Source organism: Acanthochromis polyacanthus, chromosome 21 (assembly GCF_021347895.1).
Source record: "Acanthochromis polyacanthus isolate Apoly-LR-REF ecotype Palm Island chromosome 21, KAUST_Apoly_ChrSc, whole genome shotgun sequence".
Lineage (NCBI taxonomy): Eukaryota > Metazoa > Chordata > Actinopteri > Pomacentridae > Acanthochromis > Acanthochromis polyacanthus.
The window spans coordinates 24320819-24328595 of NC_067133.1; the positions used below are offsets into that span (position 1 = coordinate 24320819).

General features: G+C 40.0%; 1 long non-coding RNA gene across 1 annotated transcript; it reads right to left on the bottom strand.

The window, feature by feature from the left end:
* Positions 1-1309: 1309 nt before the first annotated feature.
* On the bottom strand, positions 1310-5957 carry LOC127531615 (uncharacterized). The gene is made up of 2 exons (XR_007938747.1): positions 5511-5957; positions 1310-4645 (listed from the first exon to the last, which is right to left on the bottom strand). It is a non-coding gene; the product is annotated as an uncharacterized LOC127531615 (long non-coding RNA).
* Positions 5958-7777: the final 1820 nt, after the last annotated feature.

Below are 7777 nucleotides of genomic sequence, written 5' to 3' on the forward strand. Positions count from 1 at the left end.
TTGTTTCCATCACATCAGGTAAGAAACACATGATCATTGACAGAACATTTACAAAATATATAGGTTGGAAAAATATATTTCATGTTATTGAGTAACTGGGGACTTGTCTGATACAGTGTTTTTGTATCATAATACCTGAAATATACCCATCATTGTTTTTCCTCAGACGCACCAACCAGTACTAGGAGTGAAAGTAGTGCGCAGCCACACGACGAGCTACAGGCTGAACCTTCTGCCTCCTGCCTTCCTTTGTCAGACCATGACTATGCTGGAAGCCCTGTTCTCTACCAGCCATTCCAATGTCATCGAGCAACACCCTGTTCAACACCATCCGAGCTGCATCGAACACTCTTACGCTCTGACCATCTCTGCCTCGTCTACACTGGTCTCCCTCTAGACACTTTTAACTTTTTAGCAGATCAACTGACAAAAGACGGTTTCACGGGGATTCGTGAAACTGTCACGTCAGTTTTTGTTTCGGTTTCGTGCGCACCAACACGATGTCGTCATGTTTTTCGTGCCGCTCACCACGAGCGAAACCCGCTGTGGTAATCACATCTGAAAGTGGTTTATACCGGCGGATTCATGACGATCTAAGCTGTCCATCGGCGTTTGCGGCCGCCGGACATTCTTTAAATTCCTATGCAAATTAGGTGGATTCATGACGATCTAAGCTGTCCATCGGCGTTTGCGGCCGCCGGACATCCGGACGCAACAGCGGCCGGATCACATCTGAAAGTGGTTTATACTGGCGGATTCATGACGATTTAAGCTGTCCATTGGCGTTTGCGGCCGCTGCTGCGGCCGGATGTCTGGCGGCTGCGGCGGCGGCCGCAAACGCCGATGGACAGCTTAGATCGTCATGAATCCGCCGGTATAAACCACTTTCAGATGTGATTACCACAGCGGGTTTCGCTCGTGGTGAGCGGCACGAAAAACATGACGACATCGTGTTGGTGCGCACGAAACCGAAACAAAAACTGACGTGACAGTTTCACGAATCCCCGTGAGACCGGGCTGAAAGACCATGTCAGCACCTTCCAGCTTGATGTCCGAGACCAGATTCTGATGACGCACATGAAGCTCCGGCAGAACCCCATGCAGGAGGACCTGGCTGAGAGGTTCAGTGTGTCACAGTCTGGAGTCAGCAGGATCATCTCTGCATGGTTGGACATTCGGGCAGTAATATGTAATACAAATTAATTTAATTTTTACGGAGTACCTAATAAAATATGACATATTACAACTTTGAAGTAACTCGCCCAACACTGCAGCATAATAATTTGGCACACCAGATTTTGATTGTGGATTGTGTTCAGCCACACTTTATTTAACAGTAACTCATCAACTCAAACACACATTATAAGACATTAAATTTTACACTGTTTGGATTGTAAAAGAAGGAAAATTAATTATATTTGTCATATAGAACTTTTGTTAAACAAAGTGTTTATTTTGTCCTGCTGTATATAACCTTTGATATTTAAACTGCACCATCTAGTGGACTGTTCAAGAATTGTCAATTCAGTAAAATATCACTGCTTTCTGACTGACTGTTTTGTGATCTCTCAATAATTGATTAATACACTACTACATTACGATAGGAAACAATTGAAAACAAGGAACAGAGCATGTTTGTGAAGGCTCTCAAAGGAATAGAAAAACTTTACAAAGGAATACAGCCCATTTAAATCAATAACTTAACTTTAAATTTCAGAAGAAGAACTAGAATCATAAAAATGCCTTCATTTGAAGTACTGTTTTTAATCACATTTCATTAAACTATGAACAATTTCAAGCCCAAGTACTTTTCGTTTTTATAGGGGCTGAAACAACTGATTAAATTAATCCAATCTATGGAAGTATTTATCATTAGTTGTGGACTCACTCTTAATCATACCATGAGCTGAAACGAGGTTTATATCCAACACTTTGAGATGAGAAGAAGCCATTAAAGAAAATCATCTCTACCTGACAAACTATTAAATTACACCTGAATAATGTCTAAATAAGGCCTAGCATTCCAACACTCAGACAGAATTTACCTTGACATCTATTGTACCCCTTCCAATGGTTCCTGTCAAAAAACAAATCACTGGTAGTGAACAAAGTATTAACTTTTCTTATTTAAGTAAAAAGTACAAATACAGGAACAATAAATGTACCTTAAAGTATCAGGTTTAAAGTTCTACTGAAGTAAAGGACAAAAGTATCAATTTTCAAAAATATTTCATGAGAAAAAAAGTTATGTCACACAGATTTTAAAATAAAATCAGGTCTAAACAAGGACAAAACCAACTCTAAACCAGGACTTCACAATGGCTAAACCAGGACAAACCAGTCTGAACCACAGACCTCATTTTGTAAATAAATGTGTTGAAAATGATTTTCCTTTGACTCCATTAAAAAACGCAGTGCAGTAAAAAGAACAGATACAGGCTTTAAAATGTAATAACAAAAAAATACAAGGTAACCAACATAAAATGTACTGGAAAAAGGATTTTTTTACTCGTTACTTGTACTTTTGCATTTTACGTCCCACCACTTCAAACCTGAAATACTAACTATAACAACACAAACTATAACAATCTACAGCGCTCACAAAGCACCAAGCGACCTTCCTGGTGCTCAACAGCAACAAAGGGAAGGAAATATTTGAAATAAAAACACTTGAGACGAGCTACAGTTCTGGTACAAAAATCCTCGTCAAAAGGAACATGGAGAATCGCCTGCTGGGAGGGGCTGCAGATAAGAAGCTTGCATGCTCTCAGCCCCGTGCAGAACATGCCAAGCTGAACCTGCAAGAAGAAACCCTGGGGACCCTTCTCCTGAAGTTGGGGAATCCCATCCACCAGCTTCACGTCGTACCTGTGGCTCACAAAAAGGGACTCAAGAGTCTCGTTTTCCTTGAGGGAGGACCATTTTACCTCCAAGAGGTCTCCAGACTCTAAAACTCCGTCTGGACTTGCTGACAGCCAGGGCTCCTGAGGACACAGCACAGTCCCTTTACGTTGAACAGCATGTCCACACTCCTCAAGCCACTTGATCGCCAAAGTCTCCTTCTCAAGCCCATGTTTGGTGGCTGCATTACCATGAAAGCGGGGGTGAACATGAGCCTTTAGAAAGGTGTCAGGGTGGGCTCTGATGGGGACTCTTAGCAGAGCTGGCAGTGATTCTCACCCGCCTGGAGTCATGCCAGAGATGGGATGTGCTCTGCTCCCGAGTGGCTGCTTCCAACATCTCACCGCAGATTGCCACAAACCGATCATAAAATGATCCACAGGCTGGGCAGTTGTTATTACCCTCGTGGTCTTGATGGGACCATAGACTGTATATATAGTGGACGTCGCATCTGGCTCCAGAATTGAAGCCAACCCAGAAGTGTCAAAAACTTGCAATATCACGCCGTCCACTAGGGTTGGCTCCAAAAAGCTTTTTCTCCATAGACCCCAATTCATTTTTGGAAAAAATAAAATTTGATAGACTGATTTTCTACAGCTCAGGATTTTTTTCCCATTAGTTTTCATGGTCAAAATGAGAGATCAGGTGGCCGATCTTAAAATAAATCAATACTGAATTTTAAATAAATCGTTAAAGTTGGCGGAGCCAGGGGGCGTGGCTATACTTGATAGACAGCAACAGAAGCCTCTGCGGTAAAATGTGGGCGGGATAAGAGAGTCCTCAGCCAATCCTGCCCCTAGTTGCTCTCCGGTCCAGTCTGTTTGATGACGCTTTTTACATCACTGGCTCCAAAAAAATCCAAAACGGCGACCAGGAAGTAGCAAAATCCGGGCTTCATTTTCTCGCCGTTGAAACCAACGGGTGACGTCACGGTTAGTTTACGCCTGGATGGGACAGGGGGACAGATGGGGTTTTCGGGTGTGCTGGTGCTGGCGCTGCATGCACACACTTGAAGAGGAGACTCGATGGTGGCAGGGTGTAGCTGCTGAAGGCCTCTTGGAGCTCTTCTTGTGTGTGACAGACAAGGGTAGGGGGTAGACGTACCTTGTTGGGTTGAGCATCTCCACTAAATGTGTCAGAGGGCTTATGGTGGGCGAAGGAGATGTCTCTGACCTGTTTTGGCTCAATGTTCCACTGTGTCCCTTTATTCCATTGCCTCTGCTTGTCAGTGCAGGATAAACCAGTGAGGGCACTGGACACTGCATTCTCCACCTAACAAACACAGCATATTTTAGTGTGTTCATGGTAAATACGTGTTTGTTTGTGTTGTTTTTTTTGTTGTTTTTTTTTGAAAGAAATACTGTACCTTAATATGCAGTTTTCAGGCTTAAAAGTGATTAGACTGAATTAACTTAAGATGCTTATATATAGCTTTATGTGGCATTTTTTCTATTGCTATAAAAAGGATTTATTTTAAAGGGCATCAAGGCCAATTTGTGATGTGAGTGTACATACCAATTGTTAACCACAAGCTATGTATACAAGCAAATAGAGGTTCACTTTATTGGGAGATAGTAATAGTTGCAGACACTTACCTTAAGCTGTAGATTAGTGTGGAATTGAGTTTGTTGTCTGAATGTTACAATGGCATGCTTACTTACCTGTCATTACTTACCTTACTCCATGGTATCAATCAGAGATTAGACAACATATTCACAAAAGGTCATCAGTTCAGTAGCTGTTACTGTTCCAGAAAGAAAATAAACCAAGTTAGCTTTTCCAGGACAAAATAAACTGTGCAAAAAAGGGAATAGTTATGAATAAAACTGAACAACTGTAGCATAAAATCCTTGTTTAAATAATAATTAAATTAAAAAGTCTTGAAATCTAGTTCTTACAGCCATAAGTTTGGACACAAGTACCATGACGCTTGTGAATCTTAGAAAATACCACAAAATTGTCACTTACAATACAGTACACAACTCCTGAGAACTATATTAAGTTTCATATTAAAAAAAAAAAAAACATCAAAAGAGTTTGGTGTCATTTTGTTATTCTTACCAAATTCGGTTGTGAAAGTACTGCATTTTTTTGTTATTTTCTTCTAATATTATGTTTTGGGAACAAAGTTGTTCCAATTATTGGAATTTATTGATAATATTATACCCCTTGTTGATTTGTTGACTAATTAAACTGGTGCTGTCAAAAAAACATTAGTTATGTTCTGTCATAGACATCAAAACAGACATAGTAAGTCATGCTGTGTCCAAACTTATGGCCATGGCTGTATGTGCCTTTACTATTCTGCTAATAAAACTTATTTTTTGAATGAGCTATGCAGCTATACAATACATTGACAGAAAAATACCTAGCAAGATTTTTGCAGTCACAACACTTTAGGTCTCCTGGAGCAAAATAAACAATGAAACGTGTAGGCTGTCAATGGTGTTAGCTGTTGTGTGTCGCTGTGTTTATTCATATTTATGTATGTATGTCCTAATAACATTTAAAGATAATTAATGTAGAGTCCTGAAAACGTCCAAAAATCTTTAACCTACTTTGCATTGTATATACATGAATCAAATTAAGTTTTATTCAAATCAACATACCTTCCATAATATCGCAGCAGCGTGACTGCAGGACCGTCCCAACCCAGCGATACAGGAGCATCCCGTGGTCTCCACCACTCCATCAGCTGTCACCAACACCCACGCCATGTGTGAGGAGGTACTAGCCTGACATTAGCTTTAAGAAACGTATATTCCCGTTCTTGATGTAACAGAACAGCGCCGACTTTACCACTATGCAAATATTGATAGGCTTCGGTGCTCTTATAATTCCTCATAGCCGAGCCATCAACGCCAAGAGACAACACGAAATAGTTAAAAATATCGCCATACATGACTTGTGGCCACTTTTTCATGTCATCCTCCCACTCTGTAATAAGTCGCGGATGAGGCAGACTTGACCCATTTCTGTTTTTTTAAAGAGGTTTTCGTTTCTTCCCACATCACTTTCTCAGTTGTAAACACCGCCATGACCGAGTTACCGGAAGTGCTACTCAAAACAGGAAGTCCCGCCCCTTGGAAAATACTTTAAGATTGTTCCGTCTTTTTTTCTTTTTTTTTCTTTTTTTTTTTTGGGGGGGGGGGGGGGGGGCAGTTGTCCAGGCCTGTTTCATTAGTTTGTTTTTTTAAATAATTATGTTAATCAACAATTCAAAAGTAATGGCTGTTTTTGATTATTTAATTTTCAATATATTTTTATTTATTGTTACTTTTGTGAGTTTCAAGTGATTTCAGTGAGAATTGTGGGTTTTTCCTTCTTTAACTGAGGGGTACCAACAATTTTGCCCACGTGTGTAGATCAGCAAGCAACGAGTGCCCCGCCAAACTCCCCTTCTCAACCCACTCCTGTGCAATCCCCCCCGGCCTGCTAAGCCAAACCTCTGTCCAAGTCAAAGGAAAGACAGCTCGTTGCCCAAAGTGCACGTAATTCTCCTTATGTTACTTTGATAGCTTTAGGTTAAGTTACTTTACCTTCACACAGCCTCTAATATCAGAATATCGCTTACTTTTAGTGGCTGTCTTGTGTTTTCTGCCGTAGAAATGCAAGATGACATCTGATATGTAATTGTGGCTGTATTTCTGCTATTGTTGTTAGGACTGCGATGACCCAGGCATATCTCACATCCCCATTGGAATCCTGACCACTGTTCCTGAGGACGAACAGCTCTCCCTTGACTCACTGCACCTTCAGACTTTAGGTACCGCAATCATTTTGGAAGGAAGAATTGTGATGGATGACCTTGAAAATCTTCCACATGCCATGTGCTTGCTCTTTGGACTTACTTACGCCCTGAATTTGGAGTACCCTCAACAACTGAAGTACACCTTTGACTTCATTCAAAGGGTGCTTCTCTTACTTGGACATAAATCCCTAAAACCAAAAATACAATCACTCAAAAATCTTCTGATGCAATGAGTGAATATAATCATGATGTGAATGTCACATGACATCTTGGGTCACATTGATACCTTTACCCTTATTGGAAAAGTGATATTTTTTTTCTTGTTTGAGCCTTTTTTGTGGGAAGGAACCTCATCACCTATTTTAGACTACTGAATGGTTTTTATGTTCATGAGGAGAAAAATGAACACCTACTTTCCTTTTAGCTTTTGTTTTTCCTTTTGTGTTGATGCTGAAATGATTGTGGTGATATTGATTACCAGCATCGGGTTGTTTAGCAAGTTATCTCTGACTTAATATATTTTGTAAGTCAATCTCTACTGCAGTTCTAAACTCACCAACTAAGAATTAAAATCAGAAAGCTCTTAGCAGTTTTTAGCGGGAGCTGGCTCAAACATAAGAATTACAGTTGCACATTCAGTTAAAATATTGATTTTATTTTGCAGTCATGCAATAGGTGGATTGTAAACAGTTGAGCAATGTCTGCTGTTCACTTTATTGATGTTAAGATAAATGTTTGGCCCTGCAATTGACTACTGAGTTTATCTGTAGTTCACACTCTAGTCAACAGAGATATTTAAGCAGGAATTTTCAAAGTTTTAATGACTGAGGGCTGTTTTAGGGACTGAATATTAGAATTGAAGGCCGCCCAAGAAAAAAAGTCACGTGTCATTTTTTTTCTGAAAAGTTAGTCTTTTATATTACATGCTTTCTATGTAATACTTTTTTTAAAATTACATGGTTTTATGACTTTTTGGCAAGTTCCTGCAATTTTTGCATTACGGCGTGATTTAGCCTATTTTCCACTTTGCATTGTGATATCCTACATTGACATATAATGGGGTTAAGGTTGTTCTCACTGTTAATCCAAAATTGTACTGGAAGCATGTATTTCATGTTACCTTTA